This window comes from Dasypus novemcinctus, chromosome 21 (genome assembly GCF_030445035.2).
Source record: "Dasypus novemcinctus isolate mDasNov1 chromosome 21, mDasNov1.1.hap2, whole genome shotgun sequence".
NCBI lineage: Eukaryota > Metazoa > Chordata > Mammalia > Cingulata > Dasypodidae > Dasypus > Dasypus novemcinctus.
In genome coordinates, this window is record NC_080693.1 from 434,053 (window position 1) to 452,607 (window position 18,555).

Consider the following 18,555-nt stretch of genomic DNA (forward strand, 5'->3'; position numbering starts at 1 on the left):
ACCCCTGTAAAAGCTACCACTTTCAGCATTCTTGCATCAGGAAAACTTTTCTTAAGACTGGTATGTTTCCTTCTTTGTGAAAAACAAATATGTAATTGCTTTTTGGCCTGAGAAACTATTTAACAAAAATGATAAAAGGAGGGCTGCCCCGATGGAAGGGGCTGAGGGTCAGAACTGTGTACTCTCAGTTTCCTCCATGACTCCTGCATTAATTTCCTAGCTGCTGTAATGGATTCCATATAATGGGTTGGCTTACCAACAGGGATTTACAGACTCAAGGTTTCAGAGGCCAGAAGGCTTGCTTCCTCCTAGAGTCAGTACTTAGGACTCACCAGCAATCTTGGTGCTCCTTGGCTTTTCTGTCATGTGCTGATGCATTTGGCTTCCTCTTCTCCTTTCTCTTCTGGGTTCTGTTGATTTCCAGCTTTTGGCTGCTCCCAGAGCTTCCTTTCCACATCCATTTCCTTCACTTATAAGGACTTCAGCCACATTGGATTAAGGCCCATATATTCAAAGGTCCTATTTACAAAAGCGTTCATACCCACAGATAAGAGGTTGGAACCTGAACATACCTTTTGTGGGGGACATTATGCAATCCCCAACACCAATGATACCCTCTGACCACTCACCTTTCCAATGGGACCCAGAAAGCAATAAAAAAATCATTAAGTGAGAAATCACTTTGGAAATCAGTATTTCAAATGCCCACAATTCTCCCTTTGCTCTGAACACTAAGAAATTCAGTCAAATTTAACTCTCTTTGTGAGAATGTTTACTTTTGCCTTCTTTATGGCTTTAACTTCTTTAATGCTTTAGTTTCAAGAGAATTTCTTAATTATTTCTATAAATATGTATTTTGTTCCTATTCTAAAAAACCATTATGGAAAGATGGGGTAGAAATAGTCTGAATACATATGCATTATTATTATCTTTATTAAAATCTTGTGAACTCAAATGGCTTCCATTACTTTATAATTCTTCTGGGAAGATGGTAGACTAGCAAGGCAGAGGACTCTCTTCTCTTCCAGAAAAATAGCTAAAGGACAGGCAGAAATGGCCTGGAAAAAAATCTTTTAGGGTTCAGGATCCCAGGGGAAGGCTGGACACCACCCAGCAGAGAGAGAGGCAATGGAAAAGAACCATGGTGGCAAAACTGTGAGTACATGCTGCAGCTGCCAGTATCCACCCCCACCAAATAGACACTTTGAATTCTCAGGCCTCAGGGCCACTGGTTACAAAGGGGGACCCACCACCCAGAAGTCAGGAGAGAGCAACACAGCCTAAGACTGGCTGCTTTTGACCCACAACTTTGGTCTGCTGTGCCCTTGAGCTCCTGCAGGCTGGGTGGGGCCCTGCTATTGTTTGCCTGGGAGCCAGCACTGGACTAAAGAGATCTAAGACTAAGATCTGATCCTCTCAATTGCCCTCTCTATTGACTAGGACTGACTGTTTGAATTAGGAGGCTCTTAGCCTCCTGGCAGGATCCTCTTTCACAGTGATCTGGTCTGGCAGATGCAAACACACTCTGACCAGGCTTTGAACCAAAGGGCTGACAAAGAGTGCCATCTGCTGGTGGACCAAGAAAAGCATGTGGGGAGCACAGATGTAAATAAGCAAGAAAGGCAGTTTCTGGTGTTTACAGTCAGTCTCCCTCCCCAAGGCCCTAGGAAGCAGGTCTGCAATACATTACTCTGCTCAGGGCCTAGATCTGAGCAACTAATGGGGACAATCCTAAAGACCCAGAACAAGTTGAACCAAGAATCAAAGCCACCAGTAACACACAGCCTCCTGCCACTAAATCCCTATGCAAGGAAAGTGAGCATCTGAGTAAACTCGCCATCCAAATCAGATGCCTAGACATCAGCAAAAGTAACAAGTCACTCTGAGAAAAGAGAAGAAATGATCCAAGAAAAGGAATATATCAAAGTCTCCAGAAGAGACACAGGATTTCAGACAACTAACCAAGGAGATGCACACAAACTTCCAAAATCAAATTAATGAACTGAAAGATGATATGGATCGAAAGATAAAAGATATCAAGAAGACACCAAGTGAGCACAAAGAAGAATTTGAAAACTTGAATAGAAAAGTAACTGAACTCATGGGAATAAAAGACACAATAGTGGGATAAAAAACAAATTAGAGGAGAGCAGTTGTACCTCAAGTGGTTGAGGACCTACTTCCCATGTACAAGGTCCCAGGTTTGATCCCTGGCACCTTCTAAAAACAAACAAATGAAAAAATGAACTCTCACTGCAGAGCAGATGTAGCTTAAGGGTTGGGAACCTGCTTACACTATACAAGGTCCTGGGTTCAATTGCCAGTACCTCCTAAATAGGAAACAAACAAACAAACAAAAACAACAACAAAAAACATTAGAAGCATACAACAGCAAGTTTGAAATGACAGAAGAAACAATAAGTGATGCAGAAGACAGAACAGCAGAAATGGAAGAGAGAAGAGAACAGAAAGAGAAAAGAATGTGAAAAATTGAGCAAGGGCTCAGGGAGTTGAGTGATAACAGAAAACACAACCACATGCATGTCACGTCAGTTCCAGAAGGGGAAGAGAAAGGAAAGGGGCAGAAAGAGTATCTGAGGTAATAAGAGCTGAAAATTTCCCAACCCTCATGAAAGTAATGACCTTGCAGGTCCAGGAAGCACAGTGTACCCCAATCAGAATAAATGTGAATAGACCTACTCTAATAGGTCTATTCAGATTCATAGTAGGTCTAATAGGACTACTCCAACTGTCAAACATCAAAGATAAAGAGAAAATTCTGACAGCAGAACTGAAGAAGCAAATTATCATATACAATGGATGCCCAAAAAGATTTATTGTGGATTTCTCATCAGAACTTGGAGAAGAGAAGACAATTGCATGATATAATTAGGATACTAAAAGAGAAAAACTGCCAGCTGAGAAATCTTTATCCAGCAAAATTGGCCATCAAATATGAAGGTAAGTTTAAAATGCAAAGAAAACAGAAATTAAAAGACTTCATAAAAATGATTCCATTTTGCAGGAAATAATTAAAAGGAAGTCTTACAACCTGACAGAAAAAGACTGGAGACAGAGGTTTGGAGGAGATTATAGAAGAAAGAATAGCGGAAAGGATAAACAAAAGAGCAAAAATACAGACAGAAATATGACAGGACATATGAAAACCAAAGAATAAAGTGATAGAAGTAAATAATGCATTTACCATAATATCATTGAATGTGAATGGATTAAACTCCCCAATCAAAAGATACAGGCTGGGAAATAGACATGGTTCAACTGCTAGAGCATCTGTCTACCACATGGAGGGTCCAGGGCTCAATCCCCATGGCCTCCTGGCCTGTGTGGTAAGCAGGCCCACATGCAGTGCTGCCGTACTCAAGGAGTGCCCTGCTGTGTGGCGTGCCCCCACATAGGGGTGCCCCACATGCAAGGAGTGCACCCCACTAGGAGAGGTGCCCCATGTGAAAAAAAAGTGCAGCTCACCCAGGAGTGGCACTGAACATCGAGAGCTGACACAGCAAGAGGATGCAACAAAAAAAGAGACAATTTCCCTGTGCCACCAGATAATGCAAGCAGATGCAGAAGAATGCACAGCAAATGGATGCAGAGAGCATACAATGGAGGGGGAAGGGAATAGAAATAAAATAAATCTTTAAAAAAAAAAGATATAGCCTGACACAATGAATGGAAAAACATGAGCCATCCATGTGCTGCCTACAAGACACTCATCTTAGTTCCAGGGATAAAAACTGCTTGAAAATGAAATCTTTGAAAAAAATACTCCATGCAAACAGTAAACAAAAAAGATCATGTCCTCTACACAAGTAAAAGAAAAAACTTGCAAACTTTGATGAATGATTCTGCAGTTCTTTGGGATTTGAGGGTTCTATGACAAAGGAAATGAGGCCACTGCCTCTTGTGGTTTAGAAAAGCCTGAGAGAAGAGAGAGAAGAGGCAGGAGCAGGAGGGGGAGGAGAGGGAGCAGGAACGGAGAGAGGAGGGGAGAAATGAGGCATAAAGAATGGCAGGGAAGGTTCATGTGGTCAGAGAGAACCCTGCAAAGGCGCTAATAGAAAAGGGGAAGCTTAAGTGAGCTAGGAGAAAAACCCTCTGACCAGGTTCTGTACTAGAGCAGAAAAGAAAAATGCTTTAATTGGTTCTAGTAATGAAGACTAGCAAGAGACTTGCTCAATTGCAAAATTCCTTTTTCCTCCTAATTGACTCTTGAGTATGTCTGTGTTGGTAACACTTGTTTAACTTAATACCCTAGCTTTTAGCCATTTTTAGAACTAGAGAAACCTATTCCTTGAACAGGAACCAGTCAGGATTTTTGTGGCTTCTTTCCAATGTAGGCACACCTTCTCCTTTTGGATGGCATGGAACTCTACCATCAGCAGGTGACAACTCAGAACTGTGCAGGTGAGAGAGATAGAAGAAAGAAAGTGTTCCTTTCAAGCACCAAAGAGCATTATGATTATGAGAGTTTCTTTTTCCTCCACTTCACAGTATCTACATATTTTTTGTTAGGTGAAAGTGACATAACATAAAATTAACAATTTTAACAGTACATTCTGTGGCATTTAGTACATTCTCTATGTTGTGCATCAAATTTATTTAATTTCAGAACATTTTTATCCATTCTGAAGGAAATCTCATAGACCCAAAAGGAGTTACCCCACCTTCCCCACTCCCCTCAACCTCTGCCAGCCATTAATCATCGTTCTGTCTCCCTTTATTTGCATAGTATGGTGGGGGTGGGGGGTGCAGGAACCTCATATTTTTTAATGTAACATTTTTTTGTGCTCAAGGTAGCTTAAAAAAGGCAATTAAATTAAAAAATTTTTTTAAGTTTCCATTTATATGATAGTTTTTTGACATTACAGGAATAATGTGTTTGGAGTGATTACACAAGTCCTAAAAGATGAATTACTGACAGTTTGTCCCAAGTACTGGTCTAAAATATTCCAAGTGCTGATTCATTTATAACCATAGCATTTCATAGATTTTAATTTCCCTTTAAGATTTTCTGCTTTAAAATTCCTGTGTATCTTGGGAAACTACAACAATTCTGTCCATTTTAACTATTTTTATCATCTTGGGTCCTGGAATCATGACCTGTTAGCTGAAAAGGAGTCAGTAACCATCTGTTTACAATGAGACTCCCCGCTCCCCCCACCCAGCGCACCTCCTGCTGCCCTTTATTGCGCTGCACCCTGCGCTTCAGTCTTCTGTGATGTAGAAGAACATTTAACTCACATCAGGGGGGGAGGCTGGCAGCTTTTCCCGGAGGCGTCCCCACTACTGGCCAGGGGGTAGCCACGTGGCCGCCAGGGTCAGACGCTCCTCCCGGAGGACGCAGGTAGGGGCCCGCGAAGTCGCGCGGGACGGGAGCGCGCAGGAGCCCCAAGTACGCTGGGGCCCGCCTGGGGCCGCGGCGGGGGTGGGGCTCCTGGCAAGGGCAGGGCGGGCGCTCAGCCCCGCCGCTGGCCGCGCAGCCGCTTTCCCCACGGCTCAGCCCCGCCCCTGAGGCCCCGCCCAGCACGCGGCGCGGCGGCTGCACCTTTCAGAACCTCGGGTGTTTGGGTCTGGCCGCTGACCTGGTGCTTGGGCCAGGCCGAGGCGCCGCTCAGGGCCAGCCCCCTGTTTGCGGCCCCCCCGTGTGTGAGCCCACCCCCCTCCCACCCCCCCCGTGCGGGGCCCCCGTGACCCGCGGGGCCCCCGTCTGGCCCGCGGGGCAGCGAGCGCCGGCCCGGAACCCTCAGGCGGAGCGCGCGGCCCCTCCTCAGACGCCCGCCTGCGCCGGGCTCGGAGCCCGGTACTTGTGCAGACCCCACCTGGCGGGCGGGGAGCGCCCGCGGGCCTGTGAGCGGGGCGGGGCGCGGGGCTGCAGGGGCCGCCCGCAGCGCGGAAAAGCGGGCGAGCGGTCGTCCCCGCGCTGCGCTGAGGGCGCACCTGGCCCGCGCAGCCCACGAAGCTACAGCTCGCGGGAAGGTTGTGCGCGGAGCCCCCGCCGGTCCTGCCCTTTCTGCGCGGTTTGGGGCCAGGGGGTTGGGGGCTGCCTTCGCGGGGGGCTCGTGGGCGACAGGGGGCTCCGGGCCTGTTTCAGTCTTTGGCATTTTTCCAGACTCGGGTAACTTGTTTATTCTGTGAAAGTTAGTTGAATGAAATAACCTCGTTAGAGCTGCAGAGCTATTCACGCATGAACCACCTTCTCTTATCCAAGCCCCGGGTGATAGGCATTTGTATTTTTTTTCCAGTTTTGGCGGCCAAGAACTTGCTGTGGGAATCATGGTACAGCAAGTTGTCTTGGATAGATATCTCGGAGTGGAACTAGGAACAATGATGTAAGTTTATATTTTTAAGAAATTGACAAAAGGGTTCCCAAAGTAGCAGCACCATGTGGCATTCTCACTGGAAATGTAATGAGGACTCCAGGTTTTCCACATCTTCTTAAAAGTTGGTATTATTATCTTGATTTTAGCCATTTTACTATGTCTATATGATAAGTCATAGCAGATTTTAATTTGTGTTTCCCTAGTGATGAAAACAATTGAATGTTTCTTCTCCGGTGAAAGTGTTATTTACATAGTTTCCCATTTTTAAGTGCTGTTTGTCATTTTTTTAACAAATTTTTATCGATACGTATCAACAAACAAAGCATACAGTTCACCACACAATCAGTGGTATTGGGCACCATCACATAGTTGTGCATTCATCACCTCAATCTTATTAAAGCATTTTCTTAATTTCAATAATAATAAAAAAAGTAAATCCATCACTCCTCCATCTGTGCTTCCCCTACTGTTCACAGCTCCCATTTTTGGCTATTCTTCCACAAATGCTTTTTTCCTCCTATAAATTAATTTATATTTACATTTTATATAAGTGGAGTCATACAATATGTTATTCAATATATTTAGTTCACAGTAATGTTGTATTTACGGTATTGTCCTTTTGTGTTTGGCTTGCTTCACTCAATATAATGTTCTCCCGGTTCATTGATGTTGTCAAGTGTTTTTTTACTTCATTTCTTTTTTTTTTTAAGATTTATTTTTTATTTATTTCTCCCCCCTTCCCCACCCCACCACCAGTTGTCTGCTCTCTCTGTCCATTCACTGTGTGTTCTCCTTGTGCGAGCTTGTATTTTTCAGCGACACCCAGAATCTGTGTCTCATTTTGTTGCGTCATCTTGCTGCATGGGCTCTCCGTGTGTGTGGCGCCATTCCTGGGCAGACTGTGCTTTTTTCACGCTGGGTGGCTCTCCTTATGGGGTGCACTCTTTGTGCATGGGGCTCCCCTCTGTGGGGGACACCCCTGCATGGCACTTGCAAAAATCAGCACTGTGCATGGGCCAGCTCATCACACCAATCAGGAGGCCCTGGGTTTGAACCTTGGACCTCCCATAAAGTAGGCAGACACCCTATCCATTGGGCCAAATCCACTTGCCCATTTCTTCTTAAGAGCTGCATAATATTCCATCGTGGGAATAAAGCACTGTCCATTTGTCAGTTGATGGACACCTGGGTTGTTTCCAGCTTTTGACATCGTGAATAGAACTGCTATGAACATGGGTGTGCAGATGTATATTTGTTTCACTGCTTTCAGTTCTGGGTGTAGACCCAATAGTGATAGTGCTGGGTCACTGGCAAATCTATACTCAACTTCTTTAGGAACTGCCCAACAGTCCTTCACAGTGGCTGTACCATTTACATTCCCACCAAGTGTGAGTAAGAGTTCTTATCACTCCACATCCTCTCCAACATTTGTAGTTCTCTTTTTAATAGTGGCCATTCTGATAGGTGTGAAATGATATCTCTTAGTTATGATTTGCATTTCCCTAATCATTACTCATATTGAACATTTTTTCATGTGTTTTCTTGCCATGTGTATTTCTTCTTTGGACAAATGTCTATTCATGTCTTTTGCCCATTTTTTAATTGAGTCATTTGTTTTTTTATTATTGAGTTGTAACATCTCTTTACATATCATGGATATTAAACCCTTATTGGACATGTGATTTCCAAGCTTTCCTTCTGCTGAGGCAGCTGCTTTTTCACCATTTGACAAAGTCCTGTGAGGTGCACACATGTTTAATTTTGAGGAGGTCCCATTTATCTCTTTTTTCTTTTGTTTCATGTGCTTTGGGTGTAAGGTCTGAAAAGTCACCATGAACATTTAAGATGTTTCTCTACATTTTCTTCAAGCAGTTTTATGGTCCTTACTTTTATATTTAGGCCTCTGATCCATTTTTTTTTTTTTAATTTTTTTATTTTTTATTGACTTTGTAATAATATTACATTAAAAATATATATGTGAGGTCCCATTCAACCCCACCCCCCCCACCCCCCCTCTCCCCCACCCAACAACACTCGTTCCCACCTCTGATCCATTTTGAGTTGATTCTTGTATAGGATGTAAGATAGGGGTCCTGTTCCATTTTTTTGGTTATAGATATCCAGGTCTCCCAGCACCATTTATTGAAGGGACTTTTTCCCCATTAACATGGACTTGGTAGGTGTCTGAAGAACTAGTTGACCATGGAGGTGAGGGTGTATTTCTGGACTCTAAATTCTATTACACTGATCAATGAGTCTCTCTTTATGCCAGTGCCATGCTGTTTTGACCACAGTAGCTTTGTAATATGTTTCAAGGTCTGGCAGTGAAATTCTTCCCACTTTGCTCTTCTTTTTTAGAATGCTTTTGGTTACTTGGATGCATTTTCCCTTCCAAATGTATTTGGTAATTGCCTTTTCTATTTCTGTCAAGTAGGCTGTTGGAATTTTGATTGGTTTTACATTGAGTCTATAAATCAGTTTAGGTTGGATTGACATCTTTACGATATTTAGTCTTAGAGTACCACTGTTTTGTAGTTTTCCACGTATAGGTCCTGTACTTCTTTGACGAAGTTGCTCCCTACATATTGAGTCTTTTTGTTGCTATTGTAAGTGGAATCTTCCCCTGATTTCTCCTCAGATTGTGCAGTACTACAGTACAAGAACACTGATTTCTGCACATGGATCTTGTATTCTGCCGCTTTGCTGAACTCATTTATTAGCTCAAGTAGCTTTGTTGTAGACATTTCAGAATTTCCTAAATATAGGATCATGTCATCTGCAAATAGCACAAGTTTTATTGTACCCTCTTCCTATTTGGATGCCTTTAATTTTTTCTTCTTCTCTAATTGCTCTAACTAGAACTCGTAGTACAATGTTGAATAGCAATGGTGATAGTGAGCATCCTTGTTTTGTTCCTGATCTTAGATGGAAAGCTTTCAACATTTCCCCACTGAGTACAATGTTGGCTGAGGGTTTAACATATATGCCTTTTATCATATTGTGGCATTTTCCTTCTATTCATACCTTTTGAAGTATTTTTTACCAAGAAAGAATGCTGGATTCTGTCAAATAACTTTTCTGTGTCTATTGTGATCATCATGTGTTTTTTCCCTTCAATTTTTTTTAATGTGGTGTATTATGTTAGTTTTTTTATGTGGAGCTAGCTTTGCATACCAGGAACAAATTCCCCTTGGTCGTGATGTGTAAGTCTTTGATAATGTTGCTGGATTCAGTTTGTCAATATTTTGTTGAGAGAATTTTTGCATCTCTGTGTTCATTGAAGAGATGAGTCTGTACTTTTCTTTCCTTGTAGTGTCTTTCTCTGTCTTTGGTGTTAGGGTGATGTTGGCTTCATAAAAAGAGTGGGGTAATTTTCCCTCCTCTTCATCATGTTGGAAGAGTTTAAAAAGGATTGCTGGTAATTCTTTTTGAAATGCTTGGTAGAATTCATCTCTGAAGTCATCTGGTCCTGAGCTTTTCCTTGTTGGGAGGTGTTTGATGATGGATTTGGTCTCTTTAAACGTGGTTGGTTTGTTAATTCTTGTATTTCTTGTAGTGTCAGTGTAGGTTGGTTGTGCCTTTCTAGGAATTTTCCCATTTCTAGGTTGTCATTGTTGGCATACAGTTTCTCATAGTATCATCTTTTGATTCTTTTTATTTCTGTGGGGTCAGTCATTACTTCCCTCCTTTCATTTCTGATTGTATTTATTTGCCTGTTTTTCTCCTTTGGTAATATTGCTAGCGATTTGTCAATTTTACATATCTTCTCAAAGAACCAGCTTTTGGTTTTGATTTTCTCTATTTTCTTTTTGTTGTTGTTCTCAGTTTCATTTATTTCTGCTCTAATCTTTATTATTTCTTTCCTTCTGCTTGCTTTGAGGATTGGTTTGCTGTTCTTTCTCCAATTTCTCTAGGTGTTCAGTTAAGTCTTTGAGTTTAGCTCTTTCTACTTTTTTAATATAGGTGTTTAGGGCTATAAATTTCCCTCTCAAGACTGGCTTTGCTGTATCCCGTAAGTTTTGGTAATTTGTGTTCTCATTTTCATTTGTCTCAATACATTTACTGATTTCACTTGCAATTTCTTCTTTGATCCACTGATAATTTAAGAGTGTGTTATTTAGGCTCCACACAGTTGCAAAGTTACTTTTTTCCTGTCTGTTCTTGATTTCCAATTTTGTTCCATTATAATCTAAGAAGGTTCTTTGTATAACTTCAGTCTTTTCATATGTACTGAGACCTGCAGTATGCCCTACATGTAGTGTATCCTGGTGAAGGATCCATGGGCACGTGAGAAGAATGTATAACCTGCTGCATTTGGATGCAGCATTCTGTGTGTCTGTTAGGTCTAACTCATTTATTATTCTTTAAGTTCTCTGTTCCCTTGTTGATCTTCTGTCCAGTTGTTCTGTGTCATGATGTGAGTGGTATATTAGAGCCTCCAGTGATTATTGTAGAGATGCCTGTTTCTCCCTTCAGTTTTGACAGAGTTTGTCTTATGTATTTTGGGGCACCCTGGTTAGGTTCATTAATATATTTTCCTGGTGGGTTGTCCTTTTTATTAATATATAATGACTTTCTCTGACTCATAACTTTTTTTCACTTCAAGTCTGTTTTGTCCAATAATAATATAGCTGTCCCTGCTCTTTTTTGGTTACTATTTGCATGGAGTATCTTTTTCCAACCTTTTACTTATAGCTGGTTTGTATCCATGAGTCAGAGATGAGTCTCTTATAAGCAGCATATGGATGGCTCATGTGTTTATTATTCATTACACCTCCACTGAGGCTCAGGGCCCAGCTGACACATGAACTGTCCAGAGATTCAAGTCTTTTGGATGTATACCTACCAATTCCAGCATCAACTATAGGTTCAAATAAAAGAGATAGAAGAGGCATGTGTAGAGAAGTCACATTTGAGTCTAACTCTGTCACACTCAGGAGCACAGACTCCAAAGGAGGACCCAGTGGCCAGGCATCAATCTCTGGAGCTATCTGCCCTGACCATATGAGCTGGGTGTCTCTGAATCCCTCAGGTGTCCCACTATTCATGGTAGCATCTGCTTTGGCAGTCTATGACATCCTGCAGAGACATTTATAAGTGTAGCTCTCTGATGGCCTCCTGGCTTACTTTGAAGTCTCTTAGCCATATCAACTCATGTATCTTTACCTTTTCCCCCTTTAGTTCAAGGTCCTTTTCCAGTTGCATCATCAGCTGGTGCTTGATAGTAATCCCTCAGTGTCAGGGAGGATCATTCCTGGGAGTCATGTCCCACATTGGGGGAGAAGGTAATGCATTTATATGCTGAGTTTGGCTTAGAGAGAGGCCACATTTGAGTAACATGGAGGCTCTCAGGAAGTAACTCTTAAGTATCCTACATCACTAGGCTAAGTTGCAAATTTAAGAGCAAAAACACATAAGCATAGTCATCAATCTCAAGGATATATCAACGGACCATCCTTTTTCACTAGTCATTGCTCCTTGGTGGATTGTTGCTATAGCATTAGAGAATGTGGCAGAGCTCCCAAGGATAGGACTTCAATATTATTTCAGTTGTTATGTTACTCTACCCACTGTGGCAATGCCCCATGAACATTTGAACATATTTATATACCTTGTATATATCCCCAGGTGAGCTTCCTCCCATGTTCCCCCATCATGGACACCCCACACCAATGATCCTCCCCTACCATAGTTGTAACCCTTCTGTGATCTAAAACGTCTTCAAAAATGAAAACAAGAGTATTTTCAAATTCACTTAATAGGAAAATGAAGTCATAATGAAAGGTTTAAACATAAATAAAATACATAATAATTTAAGAAAACTAAAACTAAAAGAAGGTTTAAAAAGGGTATTTAAAATATGAAAAATTAAAAATTAAAAATTTTAAAAATTAAGTTTTGCCTTTCATCACCATAATATATGTTGTCCTATATGTACAGTTACATTTTCTTCCATTACTTCCCCAGTATTATACCTTTTTCATTTTGTCTTCAGAGAAGTTTTAGGTCACAGTAAAGTCACATATAGAATATACAGGACCTCATATATACCCAACATCCTCCCCTTTTTCCCCTTTCCTTGTTAAGAACTTTTTTACATGTGGATGGTACATTTGTTACAACTGATGTACAAGTATTAAAACATAGCTGCAAACTAAGGTCAGTGGTTTCTATTATGGTTTACATTTTAGACCAGATACTTTTATACATTTCTGATGAAATTTAACATGGCCTGTTTCTGTCATTGCAAGATCATACAGAACACTTCCTTTGCCCCCTAAATACCTACTCTTCCATTGATCCTTTCCTCCCTCTCCCTCCCCTCAGGACCCACTCTGATCACCAGGCTTCACTCCTTGAAGGACAAGATTCATAATTCTTGCAACAATGCTGATGGCTTGACACAGTAGTCTGTCCTCCCTTATTAGGAACCACCTGTACTCTCCAGAGACACCCTCCCCTGTGTTTGAGAACATATCAAGGCTCCCCTGTATGGAAGTTCAACTCCTTTCCACTCATTATATGGGTCTCCCTCCACTAATCCAACACACTATGACAACATCATCACTTGCACTTTCTCTAGAAGACTGCCCCAGGTGTGCCCTGTCCTAAATATACCTCCCTTCAACACCCTAAACCAGTAGCCCTTCCTTTTCTTATTGCCAAAACAATTTTCTCAGCATTGTAGTTTCAACCACATACCTACCAATCCCCAGTGTTCACCTGCTACCTTCCCCAACCGTTCCTCCCTTTCCATGGACCAACCAAGCCATCCTCCCTACCTAGCTCCCTGTCAAGCTTGCACCACCCAACCCAATAGTATCTCTACACCCTTGTCATATCCCTTCACTGCACAACTACTCACACCTTATAGATTTCACCCCTATGGGATTGGGTCACAACCTTCTATCCCTTTCTATTTCCTGTAAACCTATCTTCCAGACTCTAGCTCCCTGAGTTGGCTCACATAGCTTAATTCTTATCAAAGAGGTCATGTAATATTTGTCCTTCAATGCCTGGCTTGCTTCACTCAACATAAGGCCCTTCAGATAGATTCATGTTATCCCATGTGTTGTACTGTATTCCTTCTTACAGTTGAATAATATTCCATTGTATGTATAGACTATATTTTGATTATCCATTCATCTCTTAACGGACACTTATATTGATTCCAGTTTTGGCAATAGTGAACAATGCTGCTGTGAACATTGTTGTGCATAATCGGTTCTTGTCTTTGTTTTCAGTTCTTCTGGGTATATACCCAGCAGTGGAATTGATGGGTCTTATGACAGAACTACAGTTCGTTTTTTGAGGAAATCCCAAACTGTCATCCACAATGGCTGGGCCATTCTACATTCCCACTAGCAGTAGATGAGGGTGTCCATTACTCTGCATCCTCTCCAACACCTTAGTCCTCTGATTTCTTTAATGTCTGCCAGTGTAATGGAAGTAAGATGGTATCTCATTGTAGTTTTGATTTCCATTTCCCTAGTAGTGATGTTGAGCATCTTTTCATATGCTTTTTAGCCTTTTGTATTGCTTCTTTGGAGAAATGTCTGTTCAAATCACTTGCCCATTTTTTAAATGGGTTGTTTGTCTTTTTATTTTTGAGGTACAGAATTTCTTTACATGTGCAGGATATTAGGCCCCTGTCAGATATTTTGTTACCAAATACTTTCTACCATTGTTGAGGCTGTCTTTTCACTTTTGTCACAAACTCCTTTCCGGTGTAAATGGTTTTAATTTTGAGGAGGTCCCATTTATCTATGTTTTTCTTTTGTTTCTCATCCTTTGGATTTGAAGTTCATGAAGACATTTCCTATTACAAGGTCTGATAGAAGCTTCCTTACTTACCTTCCAAGGTCTTTATGGTCTTGGCTCTTATAATTAAATCTTTGATCCATCTTTAGTTAGTTTTTGTATAAGGTGTGAGATGGATATTCTTTTGGATGTTCATATCCAGTCTCGAAGCACCGTTTGTTGAAGAGGCCATTCTCTCCCAGTTGAGTGGGCTTGGTGGCTTTGCTGAGGATCAAATGACTGTATATGCCATGATCAATATCAGAACTCTCAGTTTTGTTCCATTAGTTATTAAGTCTGTTCTTGTGCCAGTACCATGCAGTTTTGACCATTGTAGCTTTGTAATACACTTTAAAGTCAGGTAGTGTGATTCCTCCAATTTCATCGTACTTTGTCAATATGTCTTTGAATATTCAGGGACTCTTGCCCTTCCAAATAAATTTCATGGTAAGTCTTTCCAATCCATTTAAAAAATGCTGTGTTGATTTTTATTGGGATTGCATTAAATCTGTAGATTAGTTTGGGTAGGATAGACATCTCAATGATATTTAGTCTTCTTATCCATGAGCAGGGAATATTCTTCCATTTATTTAAGTCTTCTTTGATTTCCTTTAACAATTCTTTGTAGTTGTCTGCGTATGTCATTTAGTTCTTTAGTTAAATTATTCCTAGGTATTTTGATTTTTTAGTTTCTATTGTAAATGGTTTTTTTTTTTAAATTTCCTGATCAGATTGCTCATTATTGGTGTAGAGGAATGCTACTTATTTTTTTCCTGTTGTTCTTATAACCTTTGACTTTACTGAATGCATAAGTTCTAGAAGCTTTGTTTCTGAGGGCTTTCTATGTATAGGACCATGTCATCTGTAAATAGTGAAACTTTTACTTCTTCCTTTCCAATTTTGATGCCTTTTACATCTTTTTCTGGCCTCAGTGATCATGCAAGTACTTGTAACACAGTGCTAAATAGGAGCAGTGACAGTGGGCATCCTTCTCTTGTGTCCAATCTTAGATGGAAAGCTTTTAGGATTTCACCATTGTCTTATGATTTAGCTGTGGGTTTTTCATAAATACCTTATATTATGTTGAGGAAGTTTCCTTCTATTCCTATCTTTTGGAGTGTTTTAATCAGGAAAGGGTGTGTTTTGTCAAATGCTTTTCCTGCATCTGTAGAGATGATCATGTGTTTTTTTCCCTTTGATCTCTTTAGGTGGTATATTTTATTGATTGATTTTCTCATGTTTAATGCTCCTTGCATACCCAGGATGAAAGCCATTTAGTCATGGTGTGTAATTTGCTTGATGTGTTGTTGAATATGATTAGCAAGTATTTTGTTGAAGATTTTAGCATCTGGTTCATTAGAGATTGGTCTGTAGTTTTCCTTTCTTGTAGCATCTTTGTTTGGGTTTGGTATTAGGGTAATGTTGGCATCCGAGACTGAGGTAGGCGATGTTCCTTCTACTTCTATTTTTTGAAAGAGTTTAAGCAGGATTTGTGTTCTTTCTGGAATGTTTGGTAGAATTCACATGTGAAACTGTCAGTTCCTGGGGTCTTCTTAGTTCAGAGGTTTTTGATGGCTGATTCTATCTCTTTACCTGTGATTGGTCTGTTGAGTTCATTTTTCTTCTTTCACCAGTGTAGACTACTTGTGTGTTTCTAGGAATTTGCTTATTTCCTCTAAATTATTCTTTTTGGCATATAATTTTTCAAAGTATCCTCTTATGATACACTTTGTTTCTGTGGGGCCAGTGGTGATTTCCCTCTCCTCATTTCTTATTTTATGTATTTGCATCTTCTTTTGTTTTCTTTGTTAGTGTAGCTAAGGCTTTGTCAATTTTATTGAACTCTAAGAACCAGGTTTTGGTTTTATTTTTTGTAGTCCTTTCTTATTTTCAATTTCATTTAGTTCTGCATTAATCTTCGTTATGTCCTCCATTGTAATTCCTTTGGGGTTAGCTTGTTGTTCATTTTCTAGTTTCTCCAGGTGTGCAGTTACATCTTTGATTTTAGCACTTCTTTTTAATATCCACACTTATGGCTATGAATTTTCCTCTCAGTACAGTTTTTGCTGCATCCCATAGGTTATGCTATGTTGTGTTATTTCATTCATTTCAAGGTAGTTACTGAATTCTTTGCAATTTTCTCTTTGAACCATTGATTGTCTAAGAGTGTATTGTTTGACTTCCATGTCTTTGTGCCTAATCTGCTTCTCTGCTCCTTGCTGATTTCCAGCTTCAGTCCATTGTGGTCAGATAAGTTACTTTGTGTAATTTAAATCTTTCTGAATTCATTGAGAGCTGTTCTGTTGCCTAGCATATAGTCTATCCTGGAAAATGATCCATGTGCTCTCAGAAAGATTGTATATGGCACAGTATTTGAGTGTAATGTTATGTGTATGTCAATTAGGTCCAGATCCTCTAATGTATTATTTAGGGTCATTGCTTCTTTATTGATTCTCATTGAGATGTTCTGCCTAATGGTAATAATGGTGTGTTAAAGTTCCCCAGAGTAATTGTAGAGGCATGTATTTCCCCACTTAGTTATTTCCCTTGTTTGTCTCATGTATTTTGAGGTTCCCTGGTTTGGAGCATAAATGTTTTTGATTGTTCTTTGTTCTTGATAGATTTCTCTCTTTTTTTAATATATAGTGTCATTTTTTTGTCTCTTATAATAGTTTTGCATGTAAAGTGTATTTTGTATGGTTTTTCTATAGCTACTCTCACCTTCTGATTATTGTTTGCATGTACAATTGTTTTCCATTCATTCACTTTCTGTCTCCTTGCATCCCTGGGTCCTTGATGAGTTTATTGTAGGCAGCATATGGATGGCTCATATTTCCTTATCCATTCTGCCAGTCTGTGTGTCTTGACTCTTTGAAAAGTTTAAGCCTTTAACATTAAATGTTATTACTGTCAGGGAATTACTTATATTAGCCACATTTTTTTAGACTTATATATGACATATGTTGTTTTTATTTCTCTTCTTATCTTTTTATTCTTACACCCTCCTCCACCTCTCTCCTTTTTTTTCCCTTTCATCCTAAAGAACTCCCTTTAGTTTTTTTAAAAGATTTATTTTTTATTTTATTTACCCTTTCCCCCCAACCACCCCATAGTCTGGTCTCTGTGTCCATTTGCTGCGTGTTCTTTGTCCACTTCTGTTGTTGTCAGTGGCATGGGAATCTGTGTTTCTTTTCATTGCAACATCTTATTGTATCAGCTCTCTATGTGTATGGTGCCATTCCTGGGCAGACTGCACTTTCTTTCACACTGGGTGGCTCTCCTTATGGGGCACACTCTTTGTGCCTAGGGCTCCCCTATGCAGGGAGCACCCCTGTGTGGCATGGCACTCCTTCCTTGTGTGCATCAGCACTGCATGTGGGCCAGCTCCACATGGGTCAAGGAGGCCCAGGGTTTGAACTGTGGCCCTCCCATGTGGTAGCAGATGCCCTATCCACTGGGCCAAGTTCGCTTCCCTCCTTTTAGTATTTCTTGAATGTCAGGTTTCTTATTGACAAATGCTGTTAATTTCTCTTTATCTGTTAATATATTGCTATCTCCTTCATTTTTTGAATGCCAGATTTGCTGGATAGAGAATTTTTGGCAGGAAGTTTTTTCTTTTAGCACCTTAACTCTGTCATACCACTGCCTTCTTGCCTGTATGGTTTCAGATGGGAAATCAGCACTTAATCTTTTTGAGCTACCCTTGTATGTGATGGATCTCTTTTCTCTTGCTACTTTCTGTCTTTGTCATGAGCTTTGGACAATTTGACAAGTATATGTCTTTGGTAGAGCTGTTCGGATTTATACTTTTTGGGTTGTGCTTTACTTTCTGGACATGTGCGTCCCTCTCCCTCAGTAGGGTTGGGAAGTTATCAGCTATCATTTCCTCCAGCACTGCTTTTGTCCCTTTTTCCTTCTCTTTTCCCTCTGGGATGCCTACAGTGCATATGTTTCTGCGATTCAAATCCTTAGGTCCCTGCTGGGATTTTTCTGTCTTTTCATACTTCTGTTTTGCTATCTGATTTCAGATATACTCCCTTCCTCCTCACTGATTCTTTCCTCTGTCTGTTCACATCTGCTGTTTTGTGGTTTCAGTGTATTTTTGATTTCCTGCATTGTGGCATTAATCAACATCATATCCATTATCTTTTTATGTATGTATGTTTTCAATTTATTCAGTATGTTCTCCCAGTGTCTTTTTTTTTTTAAAGATTTTTAAATTTATTTTTCTCCCATAGGTGTGTCAGTCTCTACATACCTTCTTCACCACTTTTCCTGGCAGTCCTCAAGGTTGTTTTTTTGGGGGAAGCAGGCTTGGCCCAATGAATAGGGCATCAGCCTACTGCATGGGAGGTCCACAGTTCAAACCCCAGGCCTCCTTGCCCCATGTGGTTATGACCCATGTACAGTACTGATA

At 40.6% G+C, this 18,555-nt stretch overlaps 1 long non-coding RNA gene across 1 annotated transcript in view; it reads left to right on the plus strand.

The window, feature by feature from the left end:
• The first annotated feature begins 5,277 nt into the window (after positions 1 to 5,277).
• Positions 5,278 to 18,555, plus strand: part of LOC131274919 (uncharacterized) — a 35,574-nt gene continuing 22,296 nt past the window's right edge. The window contains exons 1-2 of the long non-coding RNA XR_009182207.1: positions 5,278 to 5,362; positions 6,261 to 6,347. This is a non-coding gene — a long non-coding RNA (uncharacterized lncRNA). The remainder of the gene's footprint in view (positions 5,363 to 6,260; positions 6,348 to 18,555) is intronic.